Source organism: Eubalaena glacialis, chromosome 9 (assembly GCF_028564815.1).
Source record: "Eubalaena glacialis isolate mEubGla1 chromosome 9, mEubGla1.1.hap2.+ XY, whole genome shotgun sequence".
In the NCBI taxonomy this organism is placed as follows: domain Eukaryota; kingdom Metazoa; phylum Chordata; class Mammalia; order Artiodactyla; family Balaenidae; genus Eubalaena; species Eubalaena glacialis.
The window spans coordinates 78,608,913-78,623,779 of NC_083724.1; the positions used below are offsets into that span (position 1 = coordinate 78,608,913).

The 14,867-nt window shown below is 35.9% G+C and overlaps 1 pseudogene; it reads left to right on the forward strand.

The window, feature by feature from the left end:
• Positions 1 to 12,002: 12,002 nt before the first annotated feature.
• On the forward strand, positions 12,003 to 12,637 carry LOC133097349 (pyruvate dehydrogenase (acetyl-transferring) kinase isozyme 1, mitochondrial-like; annotated as a pseudogene).
• The last annotated feature ends 2,230 nt before the right edge of the window (positions 12,638 to 14,867 follow it).

A 14,867-nucleotide genomic window follows, 5' to 3' on the forward strand; every position in this document is an offset into this window, starting at 1 on the left:
CCTGCTGAAAGCTCAGATGATGGTTAGCATTGTTTGTAATAACATATGTTTAAATTAAGATATACACATCATTTTTTAGATATGATTCTACTGCACACTCATAGATTACAATATAGTGTAAAACATAACTTTTAAATGCATTGGGAAACAAAAAAGTAATTTGGTGACTCACTTTATTGCAATACTTGCTTTTATGTGGTGGTCTGGAACTGAAACTGCAATATCTCTGAAGTGTGCCTGTATATAGTTACTTTATGGTTTTATAAAATCTTCCAGTAATTATCAGCACACTTGCTGAAGGATGCTTAATAATATATCCAGTAGAATAGCTGGTAGGAAACTGACCGAAAAGAGCTATATAATCTATGGGTTGTCCAAACCCTTGGGACACATCTCTGTGACATCTTTAATTATAGGTAACCATTTTATACAAAGACAGTTTATTTCTATTCTTAAACAATAACAAAAATGCCCTGGCTTGTTTTCATAATGGACTTCCATCTTTTTCTTCAAGTATATAATCCCAGAATTCTAGAGACTAAAGGGACCATAGATTTCATGTAAAGGGATCATAGATCTTATATAGACCAGTGGTTCTCAGACATTTGGATTACACAGACCATTAAAATTTTAAAACAATAGCAACAATCATTGAGGTGGAAGAAAACAAGACTGGACAGCTTTTCGTGGAATCAAACACATTAAAAAGAGATGAATGAATAAAGAAAATGTGGTGTATGGACATTATGCTAAGTGAAATAAGCCAGTTACCAAAAAGCAAATATGGCATGATCCCACTTACATGAGGTATCTAAAATAGTCAAATTCATAGAATCAAAGAGTGGCATGGTGGTTGCCAGGGGCTGTGGGAAGGGAGAATTAGGGAGTTACTAATCAATGGGGCATAAAATTTCAGTCAGTAAGATGAATAAGCTATAGAGCTCTGCCTTATAACTTTATACCTATAGTCAACAATAATGTACACTTAAAAATTTATGGAGAGAGTAGGTCTAATGTTGTGTTTTTATCACAATAAAATAAAATTTAAAAGAAAATACCATGATTATAACTTATTTGAAAAAGTTAACACCAAACACTAATACTAATGATGATACAACCAGAGAATAGAGGATGATCTGGTAAATACATTTCCACTTCCAAAAAATTCCACCATATATTTGATTGCGGTTTCTATTGTTCATGAAGTGACCTTGAACATGCTGTCCAAGGTCCTGCAGGATCTGGCCCCTGCATTGTCTCTCACTCACCTTGCTTTTTGCCCTCCAGCCTTCTTGACTTTGTTTTGGTTCCTCTAAAGTAGGAGTTTACAAAGTGAGGTAAAGAAAGACAAAGGGGGTCCCAAGATAATATTACATTGAGATAATAGAGAAAGAATTATGATTTATTTTAATATTCATGTACAAAATTATAAAAGTAGACTTCACTGCTATTTTCAATAAGAATTACTTCCTTGTTACTTTTGTCAGAAGGTGAACCATCACAGAGAATGGAGGAGCTCGCTGGGAAAGAGTGGGTGCTTGAAAACTTGGATTGCTAAATGGGTCCACCCTTGCTATTCTGTCACCTTTCAGAGTATCTTAAAGCACTGCAGTTCATGTAACACAGGCTTTCTTTTAAAAATAGTTTTACTCTTTTACTAAGGTTAAACTGAAGTGGCTTTTAAAAACAATGCTTTATAGAATAGAGTGTTTATAATCCTTTGGAAATAAGATGACCCACAACTATAAAAATCTCTAATGTCCAAAGTTTTGCTGGTTAACAATGGTAAAATTCTTAGAAGAATTGTTGTACTTAAAGACAAATTCTGAAGTTTTCCTTTTCAAAAAATGAGCTTATCTTTTCTGTCATATGGTTCTTTTCAATTTCAAACCTACTAGTTATTTTTTTGGAACTAAAATTGCCTAATCTATTTGAGGTAACCGTGATACTTTAACAAGTGAAAGAGCTAATGATACTTTCTTTTAAAGAAACTCTTTTTATGGATAGAGCTTTTTGGAAGACAAATATGTGGAAGTGTTTCTTTCCGTCATTATGATATACAGGCTGAAAGTTGTGTGATTGCATCACCTATAAATGTTCTCATCTCTGCACACTTCATGTCCATGGAAACAAGGTTTTCTAATCTCTTAGAATTTTTTAATAAAGAATTCTGTGGATTTCAGATTCCTTTGTTAAAAACTGAAAAACACTCTGATTAGTTTGCCCAGCACTGATGCCAAAAAATTGTAATTTGCTGGGCAATTTTTAATAAAAACTTTTGCTTACTTGGTTAATGTGTTGAAAAACCGAAGTCATAATTTGGTAAGTTTAGCTAACCATGCAATTTTCTTATTTAGATTTGCTCTTTTGTGGATTATTACATTTTAAAGCTATAATAGCCATTAAAATTAGTCATCAAAATAAACTGGCCATAGAACAAAGACTTTTAATTACTATATTACAAAGCATTAAACCAAGATTTTCAAAAGTAAAGGTGCATAATCTAGTCACATCACTTGATTAACAGTGCTTAATTAAATTACAAATTAGTAGTGCTAAGGTGGAAAGGTTTCTGTACCATTCATGTTAATATTTAAACATTTATATTTTTGTTATTTTTGTATTATACGCAAAATATAAAAACAATAGTGTGTGTATACTATTTATGAATAAATAACAAACAAATATTGTAGTGTAGTCGAATTTTTTAATCTGATTATACATGATCAAAATAAAATGTGGAGACCACTGCTCTCTTGAGCTGTGTTTCTGTCCCGCTTCAGGCTGGTGTTCGTGCTTTGCCAGTTGCCTGATAAACTCTCTGTCTCCTCTGTTAATCTCTCATTGTCATTACTTACCTCCTGCTTATCCATATCTCAGTTTAAATGACACTTTCTTAGAGAGGCCTTATCTGATCTCTTTCAGAAGTTAATTATTTTACACTCCTGCGGCTCTTTCTACGTTATTGTCACAGTACTTAAACACAATATGTAATTTTGTATGGATTTCCGTGATTATTTGTTTAATGTTTCCACACTCCAGCCCCACCAACAAAAAATAAAACAAAACAACAAAACTAGGCTCTTGGCTACAGGAAGGCAGAGTCCATGCGTTCCTGGTACCTAGCAGTCTCTGACATATTGTAGATGTTCGATGACCATTCTAGTCAGGTGTGAATGAATGAGTTGTCCTAAAAAACGTTATTATGAATTCAAACTTTATTACCAATTCAAGGACTGGTGTTTGGGACTCATGAGTTGGATTAACCGTTTCCTTTTTACAGATACTACAGAAGAGATGAAATTATTATTCCTGTTATATGAAATTATTATGACTATTAAACAGTTCTGAGGCAGGAGATCAGGTCTCCTCATTCCCAACCCAGAGTTATTAGTACTCTCATGTTATATCAGTTTATTTACCACATGGATTTCTTGGGATCTCTTTTCCGCCTCCAAGTCAGTGATCAACATCTCCATTACAAAAATTATGTTTCATCCAGGGTTTTGTGGGTCATGAAGCTTATACAATTCTGGGGACCCTTTTCAAGCAAAATAAAATAAAATTATAAATACAATATTACTTGGCCATAAAAAAGAATGAAATAATGCCATTTGCAGCAACATAGATAGACCTAGATATTGTCATATTGAGTGAAGTAAGTCAGACAGAGAAAGACAAATACCATATGATATCGCTTATATGTGGAATCTAAAAATAATGGTACAAATGAACTTATTTACAAAACAGAAATAGAGTCACAGATGTAGAAAACAAACTTATGGCACCAGGGGGGAATTGTGGGGAGGGAGGGATAAATTGGGAGAATGGGATTGAGATATACACACTACTATATATAAAATAGATAACTAATAAGGACATATTGTATAACACAGGGAACTCTACTCAATACTCTGTAATGACCTATATGGGAAAAGAATCTAAAAAAGAGTGGATATATGTATATGTATAACTGATTCACTTTACTGTACACCTGAAGCTAACACAACATTGTAAATCAACTATACTCCAATAAAAATTATTAAAAAAATTGGAAACAAAACTCAGTTGGTTCAATAGGTGGTTGAATATGCTGGATGTAACTGCTACACCAAGAGGGCTAGAAATAAGTTAACTGATTACAAAGAAGTGACTGAGAATCAGGTACTATCCTTCTAAAATAAAAATCTGCAACTCGGCCTGCCTCTAGCTAGATCCCAGTAACGATAGAGGCCGTACTGAAGCTGCCTGAATTGATAGGAAGGGACCTGTCACAGAGCATAAATTGGAGAGGAAAGAGACAGTGATCTTAACTAACTTTGGTTAAAATAACTTATTTTGCTTTGTAAATTTTTCAAGATATATTATCACATGAACACATTGTTAGAGACCCTCCCTGGCCTGCCCTGGAAGGAGACAATAGAAAAAAAGAACCTTTAAAATTAAGCTCCATTAGTTTTATAATAAACACTCCTCTGCTTATAATGTTTTTTATAATGGCTCTTGAAGCTTGCTCTCCCTGGCCTGCTCCTTTTGTTCTTACTCTCTCTTGTGTCTGCTCAGAAAATTGAATTTATCAAACTGCCAGGTTCCTAACACCATCTTACCAGCTGGTCCACTATTTTTCCCACCCTCCTACTGATTTATTTATTTTGGTTTCTCTCCTTTGGGATTTTTGTTCACTTTTAGAGAGAGGAAAAATAGGTCTTCAACTCTGAACATTTAAAAGCTTCTCTGGAGAGACTTTTCACCTCTGAGTCAAGTTCAAAACATTTATGGCTCTTACAGCATAAAATGGCACACTAGGGTATTATTCCTAGAGCTCAAATGCTACATATATGTATATTTAAGGTGTAACATTGATCTTTTAAAGAGTGTATATTCCCTTTCACAGGGAAGGAAGTTAGAAGTTAGAAACAGTCCAAAGACAAGCCTGATTGTCCTACTGTCAGCAGGTGTCCCTCTAATTCTATAATGTTCTTCAGATTCCTGCCCGGATACACTTATATAACCTATTTCTCTACACACTTCTATGTCTTGCATCTCTACCTATTGCATTTGGCTCATTTTCCATGAACTCTTGGCTCATTTCTTCCCCTATATTCATTTCAGTGAAATAGAGAGAGAACAATGGCTTTGGGAGTAAATATGCATTCAGTATTTATTAATTCCTCCTTTTATGAAATACTGCATTTGGTATACCCAGCTCTATGACTTTGACTGTAAACTCTATACACACAAGAGCTACATCCTTTCCTATTTATATTCTTCATACTGTATAGCACAAAGACTTAGACATATGAGGCATTAAATACATTTATGGAAATTTGGACTGCTGATCAATTATGTTGATTACTTATTAGGATCTGAAAGGATAGGATTCCAGTACTAAAAAAAGGAATTTAAAAAAAGTTTTATTGGAGTATAGTTGATTAAGAAGCGATAATTAAGGCTACTGATATTATTATTATCGTTAAAGATTTGTTTTTTACCTGGTAAATCTCCTCTTGGAATGCATGTCCATCATTCAACTTTTAATGATCAAACATCCATATTTTATCAATTGGAGGTTTAACTGCTAAAGTATATCTTTATATATGCATTGCATTCCATTTTTGAAAAAAAATCCCACAATTTATTTCTGGCAAGGTGGGTAAATTTCATAAAACATAGGAGCCTACCACAGAGGGTCTTCTTTGTGAAGTCTTGTCATCTTGTTTGCAAACTCTGATAGCTTTCAAGGGCAGGGAATAATTGAAATTACAACTTTACTCAAAATCCAAGGAAATGGACAGATATATGACACCTAATTTAGAAAATAAATTGAGACTTCTACCTCAACATGGCAGAGTAATATCACCTAAATATCCCCCTTCTTCTCCCAAGTTTCCACAAAAAAATGAAGAAAATAAAGGCAAAAATGAATATAAGTGCTAGATGCTAGCAAAGCGTGCCCGGCTTAGATTAGAAATTCTAAGGAAATGCTTTAAGACATAATGGAAATGAAACTGTTTTAATGAAGAAAGACAATCCAGAGAACTGGTAATACAAACACATACAAAAATTCCATCACCAACTTCTCAAGTGCAAGCACTAAATTTCTTTCCCTTCATATACACTCTTTCGGAGAGCATTTTCTGTTTACGATGTCTTGAGCTAAGAGTCTGTACGAATAAGAGCAGGTGACCTTGCGAAAGTTACCAGAGGAATTAATTAAAAGACTTTTACAACATCCTGACAAGGTTGATGTTGTATTCTCATTTTAGAAGTGAAAAAAAAAATGAGGCTTAGAGTTTACCCAACATTGTACTTGAAGTTAATGGTGAAACTTTCACTTGAATCCAGGTTCACTTGACCCCAATGTACTTGTCTTAACCACGGGTAACTGATTCTTCAGAGACAGAGCTAGCTGTGTCTTATACTCTGAGACTGTTCAGGTACTCACCAATAATAGACTCATATGCATTATGAATTAATGTTGACAGTTTTAAAATTTTTAACAGAAGAATGAGACTCCAAAACTAACAAACAAAAACCTTTTTTTTTGTTTGTTTGTTTTGGTATAACTCAAGAAGGATGCTGCCATGTGAAAGCTAATCACTAAAAAAAAAAATGAGCCCTTTGTTGAGTAGGGTTATTTTTCCCTTCTCCATCCATAAAAAGTCACTGAATTATATGTGAAGTAATCAGAACATTAACCCAACAATTTCACAAAGAGCTCACGGACTAGTAATTGACAAAAAAAAAAAAAAAAAAGGGGGGGTTTCTAAGCTAAAGTAAAAATAAAGGTATAGTGTTTGATGTGCCATTTGGAGCTGGCCAAATGAAATCATAAAAAATGTTTTGAACTAGAAAATCAGAAGTTAATTCAATATCTCAGTCTCCAGATGCTTCACTAGGTTTTGGTTCAGCTCCTGGAGGGTGACTTTCCTCACGTTTTTAGGGGTGTAAATAAAGGCTGTGCACAGTCTCAAGTCAGTGGATTTGGGAGAGAAAGAATGGCCTGAGAATAATTCATGTGAAGTGACTTGACAATAGTTTATGGCATCCTGTTTCTCTTGATGCGTGCGCGCGCGCGCGCGCGCACACACACACACACACACACACACACACACACACACACACACACACTGGTGCTAAGAGTTCCAGTAAGAACAACCTGAGCCGCTTTTGTAGGGATAGAAAGAGAAAAAGAATAAATTATGTTTCCAATCACAGGTAATTCCTTAATGTGAGAGTTCTTAATATACTGTCACACACGGATTCTAGAAAAATAAATTATTCTATTTATTTATTCAGTATTCATTCAGTATTCATTGTTTCAGTTTCACATTGCTTTGTGCAGTTTAAAAAGAATCCACTTTGGGTAGAAAACGTGAAGGATGAGAGAAATATCCTATTTCTCAGCCCAGTTGTTCCTCAGTGGGCATGACAGATTTACAGTCACCGTCGTTGGCACCACACCTCAAATCACCCTTTTTCCAATCACTTCTTTCTTCCCATGCTGCCCCAGGCATCTTGGTCTGGAATCTTCCTCCTGCCCTCCAGGCTTTTGAGACTGTCAATCGTTTTGTTCTATTAGGTATCTGTCTTGTTTTATTTCTTAGTTTTGGATGTTTTCCAGGAGAGTTTAGAATCTCAATGAATGGATAAGGGGGATAAAAAATGAGTCTAGTCATAGGGTCAAATATCCCCCAAATAATATGAGTTTCATACTGCCTGATGACATTGGTTGGGATGATTGTTTATGTTCTTATGCTAACAAAATATAACTTTATCCTTCCTACTTTTAATTTATTACAAAAGTTCACATCTACTATTCTAAGGTGGAGTCAGCCTGGTTTATGGAAAATCCCCTTCTTCATTTTCAAGCTTCATACATAGGTACACTCATCCCCACTCAAATCCCCCAGAAATACAGAAAAAGGAGAGAGCAAGCAAGTCTTTTTTATTCCATATATATGGTCATTTGATTTCTGATTTTCTGTCTTATGAACTGTTCTTTAGGAACAGTTACTATTCAAGAAATGTTCTACACAGTGTTAAGGAGGAATTGATTCCATATGTGTTTGAAAGCTCATATCATTACATGGGGAGGGTTGCTTTATTATTTAACATTAAACAATAATGATACATTTTCTTCTGATTTTCTGAAATGTTATCACTACAGTACAACTTCATATTTGTACAGAACTTTGTACTAACACAAGCTTTCTTGTAGAAATACTATATTATGCAATTGAGTATAACTCCAACTCATGTATAATGATTTCTTTTTGCCAGCTCAGTTTTCTAGTTATTATTGATTGCCCACATTTTGTACATATTGCTCATAACAAAGAATGCTGGGTCAGATAATTATTGTGCTAGATGCTGGTAAATGAGGCAATACAATTAGCTACAAAGAAAGTTAGTGTACTCTCCCACCTCAATTTATCACAAACCCCATTGGATTCCCTGTGGAAACATAAAGGGTCAGACTCAGCAGGTGTAAGAATAATTCTAACACGGTAATTGCTTTTCCATTAGTTGTCATCACTGTAGAAATGTGGTTAAGAATTAAGTGCACTCTTCATCAAAATGATTAGACTATTAACTGTACAATCTCTTTTTGGAGCTTGTTTTTATGATTATCTGATAATTCAACTCTTTTTCTATTTCTGGGGACATTTAATTTAAGAGCCTTATCCCATCTTTAGAAACTGAGCAAAGTAAAGAAATTCCAACCTTTGATTTAATTAATTAAAAAGAAAAAGCTTTTTTTTTTTTTGCATTCCAGATGCATTAGGGAATAATGAATTTCTCCATAAAAATAAAGGATGTGTTCCAGTAATCACTATATTTTTAATTTTCATAAACACTGTAGTGTGAATCATATCATTTTTCTTGTCATAATAGTCAATGATCTTAAAAAATAATTGAATATTAAAAATATCTGAATGCAATATTCCCAGGACACACTCTATTTTAAAAGCAGCTAATATTTCAAAAGCATATCTGGTTTGGAATTTTATTTTAATTACCAGTTTCTTCTTAATAAACAATTTATTAGATTACATTTAGTTCCTCTATTCAGGCATAATAGTATTTAAATCTTTCTTCCTCTCCTTTTTAAAAAAAAATTTATTTATTTAATTTATTTATTTTTGGCTGCGTTAGGTCTTTGTTGTTGCATGCGGGCTTTCTCTAGTTGCGGCGAGCAGGGGCTACTCTTTGCTGCGGTGCGCGGGCTTTTCATTGCGGTGGCTTCTCTTGTTGTAGAGCACAGGCTCTAGGCACCGGGCTTCAGTAGTTGTGGCACACGGGCTCAGTAGTTGTGGCTCGCGGGCTATAGAGCACAGGCTCAGTAGTTGTGGCACACGGGCTTAGTTGCTCCACAGCACGTGGGATCTTCCTGGACCAGGGCTCGAACCCATGTTCCCTGCATTGGCAGGCGGGTTCTTAACCACTGCGCCACCAGCGAAGCCCTTTCTCTCCTTTTTTTAAATGTTATTTCATCATTGGGATGAGTTCCACTTAAAAGAAAATCTATTTTATCTGTATAAATTGAAAACAATTTTACATTGGTTTATCTGTGCACATGATCAAAATGGAATTATATTCTATGAGTTTCAGTGCCTCTAGTATTGAATGGCTAAGCTCAAATTCTGTTGCTGTATTTGATAAGATTGCACATTTGCTTTTGGTGTCTTCTATCTAATGATGATTTAAAACAAAGCTTATTGAATCATGGTTCCCACCCGTTCAATGGCTCGCATTGAAGAGAAATACTATGTGTATCTGCTTAATGTACTACATCTGTAAGGGTGCTTTTTCTCTCTTTCTTTTTTCTTTTCTTTTCTTTTCCTTTTTTATTTTTTGTGTGTAGGATTATTTCTGCTTTGTGGGATATTAAATGTAAGCCCTTGATTTATGTTTCCTGTGTTGAGAAAGTTCTCAGGTTTTTAGAATCTCACTGAGCACAGGCTTAAATAGTAAAATAATAATATAGTTCTACATTCTTTAGAAAACTCTATTTTTAGATAAAAGGGAATCACACATGTTCTATACTGCTATCACAGAATGTGGTTAACCTTTCATGAACCAAGAGTCTTGAATCTGAGAAGGTAGGATAATAGGAGCAGTTATATATTTAGTATTCTTCATTCCTTTTAGCCTTCTCTCGGTCCACCTTTTTATTTTAATCTGCCAATAGAAAAATGGGCATGGTAGGGAAAAGAATATTAAGCTCTCTAGTTTGGCTATTGTAATACTAAGTGGGTGGCAGAATAAATCAGAAAATTTATCCCCTATTCTACTTTTCTTATCTAAACTGCTATTGTCTCAGAATTTAGCCTAAAACTCTTTAGCTGAGAATGCGTAGTGTGAACCTCTGCATTCTAAAGACTGCTACGACCAGTGTAGGCACTATCACTACTTATCTCCAAACAATATTTAGATTAGACTGGAGATTCACTGAGAAAACCTGCTTTGGAAGATACTTACAGGAATAAGAGGTTGTGAATTTTCCCCTCCTTCCAGGTAGCGGAGGGGAAGGCTCCTTTCTCTCCCCATCAACTAAAGCTGAGTGAAGGGATCCCAAGAGAATCACTCCCAAAACGTGGGCTGCCTACAAGAAGGCGGGAAGGCATCCTATTTCTGGACTGGATGCTTGTTGAGCTGCAAATCTTAGTCCTTATGCTGCCACTGGAGATAAATGCAAAAGAGTTCTACATAAATGCAAAATCCCGGAAATGTGAGTTTTAAGCCAACCAAGAAGTTGGTGGCTATCTCCTGCCTGCATAATTTTGAAGGTAGAAGATTGGCTGGAGTCGTCTTATTATAGCCAGATAAGGCAAGAAAACTCAGCAAGGGCTAAGTACTATCAGAGCCTTGGCAGTCTTAAAAGCAACTCACCCAAGAGGGCTGGCCAATGGGTGAAGGGCTTAGCAAAAAGATGCTAGGTTTTTCTGCCATCTCTTGTTTGCCGGACAAGAGATGGAAGAGGGTGTATGTGATTGGGCAGGGGATACATCAAAGAGTCAAGGAAGAGGACAGTGTGAAGATCCCTGCAGGGGAGCAGGGAAGGACGATGTTCCAAACACAAAAATGGACTTTGAAAAAGAAAGTCAACTTTTCGACGGTGCCCATGATGAAGGGCAACAAGAGCCACATTAAACAAACAAACAAACAAACTAGACACATAAATCATTTGCCTTTCTTCCTCCAAGACCTTCTTCCAATGCTCCCGATTCCAGATGGTCAGAAGCATAAGAACGGTGGGAGAAGGAGTAGAAACTTAATTAAATAGAAAATAAAATCAAGATGATGCCTCCCTCTCCCACAGGCAAGTCTACAAGCCATCGTCAGGCCTGAGCAGGTCAAGAGGGGAAGAGCAGAAGGTCAGGGTGAAGTTGAACCTTTGACTTGGAGTGCCCTGATATAGTAACAGAGTGGATGGAGGTCTGACCAAGATGCTCTCCAGAGGTAGATAAGCTAGATACTACGGAGTGTGTTTTCAGGCACTGGTAGGAGAAAAATAAAACTGTTTTATGATTATCCCCTACTCTATGTTCAGTCCAATTGCAAATCAGTTCCTCATTTTGGCATAAATTGTTTTATCCTCTCATCTATTCTCTTGTATTTTGGTAATAGTCCTGGTTTTCATTTTAGGATTCTCTCTGCTAAGAATTCATGTTTTGGGGAAAATAAACACCTTCCTGACTCTGAAAATGAGGCATATGGCTCAGGCCAAAGTACTTCAGCATAAGCTCATCTCCTGGACACATTCTTAGTTGAAAATGGGCAGCAACCAAACCTCTGGGGCTTGGGCTGCAGGGGCAGGTTTCAGTGCTGACATGGCAGCTGCAGGGACCTTGGAGGTGTGGCCAGGCTGTGCCTTCTGAATCCCTCTGCCCCAGCGATGGCCTCAGCACCTTGGACTCTTCCTTCTGGCCCTGCATCCAATGTACTATCCAGTCCATTGGACTTGTACTCACGCTTCTTCTCTGACCTTCAGATCCATGGAAGGTGAGACTTCATTCCCATTTCTGAGGCAAGGGCTGCCTGATAGACTGGAGAAGATAATTACAGAAATGTTTTCTTTTAGATAATCTCAGAGCACCATCAACTCAACAGTTACAGAGCTACTATAATTGAGTCTTCAGGAATTGCTTGATTTTTCAAGGATGAGAATGCTGAAGATGCAAACGTTTATCTTTTTACAGTCAAGGTGATAAGGATCTAGAAGAGATAACAGGAAGTAGGCATGGCTCCAAGTGTGATTAAATGTAAGGAGAGCTTCGGGAAGATCCCCATCACTAGCCAGAATGTTCAGTACTTTTTGGACATTTCTGCATAAGTTGTACTTTACTTTGGATGTTACTCAATTCGCTATTCTTAATTGTATGGTAGCAACAGCAAAATAATTTCATATCTTTGAAATGGAAGCTTTAATGCGAATTGCAAAATAGATAACGTTATTAAAGATGGCTATGAAACTGCTAGAATCTGTGTGGTTTGTATTATGTTACCTCTTCTGAAACAAACTTGAACCAAACATAAAATCACCAGAACAGCCAAAACAAGTGGTTTATATATCACCCATCTCTCTCACATGGGGTTTGAACTTTTCAAGAATGCATGGGAGGAATCATGAAACTCCTTACTGACAAAGGTAGTTTACCCCTCTTTTCAAGTTCATGTCACATTAAGTAATTAGATATTGTATTTAATTACATTCCAGCCTCCTGTGGCGATATTTGGAGTAGCACCCTGGCTGATTTAGGTTATAGACTGCCCATATGATATCTTGTACAATATTTCAAGGAGAACTTAAGCTATGTCTCCTAGAATGTAATGGGACAGTTATATTCATCTATATAAGACTTCCCAGCATATAACACAGTTGCCTGGAAGCATGCCAACACCAACCATCAAGCTCATGATAGGTGTCTGCCAAGAAGCTAACCAAAGCACATAAAGACATTCTGAAGTGGCTACAGACTCTAGGACTCCTAGAAAAACCAAATGTGGTTTTGCATTAAGTTTGGAAGAAGTGGTGTTGATTCTTGGTACTGAACATTGTATAGCTCATTGTCATAATTAACTATTCTGTGTAGAATGAATAGAATGTAAAATCTATATATGCTTTAAACCCCCCAAAGATGAAGTTGTACCTATTTTACACTTATACTTTTGGAGTTAATGTAATTTATTTTTCTACAATAGTAGTTTTGGTTAACTTTTTTGTCTCATTTGTGGTAAACTCCAGAGGCATGAAAATCTTTGAATTTCTACAAGAAACTGTGCAGTTTATTTTATACTTTTCATTTAAGCCTGTGAGAAACATTTTCTCAATAATTCTGATTAACTATGTAGCCACCTTTTTGTTATTTAGAGATCTTCCATGTTTTATTTAGTGATGACAACTGTTCTGAGATAGTCTCTGTTGACCAGTGAATGACTATAAACAAAACAGAAAACAATTGCCTCCTAAGGGTAACTCCACTCACTATTCACCATCTTCTTGCAGTGTCTTAGCTCTACCATTGATATAATGTTTCAAAATTTCTTGCAGAAAATTGTTACAGGTAGTTCTCTACAGATATTTATAAATTTTCTCTGAATGTGCTTGTGATCAATGTCAGAGGGAAATTTTATGTTTGTTATAAAACATAAGCAGCAGCTACGAATTGAGGACAAAGTTGTAGTTCCCAAACTAACTGTTTTCAGAATTACCTGGGGGGGATTTTGAGAAACAGAGCTTTCCTGTCTTGCCCAGACATAGTGAATCAGAATACCTCAGACTGGAGCCTAGAAATCTCAGAAAAACAAAATAAACAAAAAAACCTTTCCCAGTTTAGGGAGCCATTGTTTTTTTTTTGTTTTTATTGTCATTTCTTTATTTTTATTTTTATTTTTTTTAACATCTTTATTGGAGTATAATTGCTTTACAATGGTGTGTTAGTTTCTGCTTTATAACAAAGTGAATCAGTTATACATATACATATGTTCCCATATCTCTTCCCTCTTGCATCTCCCTCCCTCCCACCCTCCCTATCCCACCCCTCTAGATGGTCACAAAGCACCGAGCTGATCTCCCTGTGCTATGCGGTTGCTTCCCACTAGCTATCTATTTTACGTTTGGTAGTGTATATATGTTCATGCCATTGTTTTAAAGTGAATGGTGATACCAAATTTGCCAGAGTGACAGAGAGATCTGTAGGTGTATGTCTTTAACTGTTAAAAGGTCAAACTTCTAGACTCTGGGAGAAACAGAGTATCAGGCCCTATGTAATTAGGAAATAAAGCAGCAAATTAGAAATGAAACGAAATGACTACAGAATAGTCAAATTAACTGAAAGATTTGAGCCATAAATGCACAAATCTTCTAAAAAATATTTTATATAATATCCAGATATTTTTATCAAGAGAAAGTCAAAATTCGTCACCACAATAATAATTCTTTGAATTCTTATGGTGATTTGTTGTTTTTTTGTATATACTTTGATGCATAGTATCTCTTTTGTCTTCAAAACAGTGAGACAGGGACAGGGAAGGTTCTGGGTCCTCATTTTCAGAGAGTTCTTCCCAAGATTGCAGAGAATTGGAACCAAGGCCCAGAAATCCCTGTGTGCTGATCAATCAATCAGCCCCTTTGAGGGGCAGAACTTAGGAGACTGTATTATCAGTCATCTCATATTTTTTTAGGGTGACAGGGAAGTATTATAATGCATTTATTGTAAATGCTTCAGGTAAAGCTTTGCAACTTAAAGGGGAGCTTTATATATCTAGAAACCTTCATTCCTTAAAGGATTACTTAAGATAACATTGCTACATAAATTTGTAGGCTGGAAGGGATGTTAAAGTGCATTTACTCTAGTTTT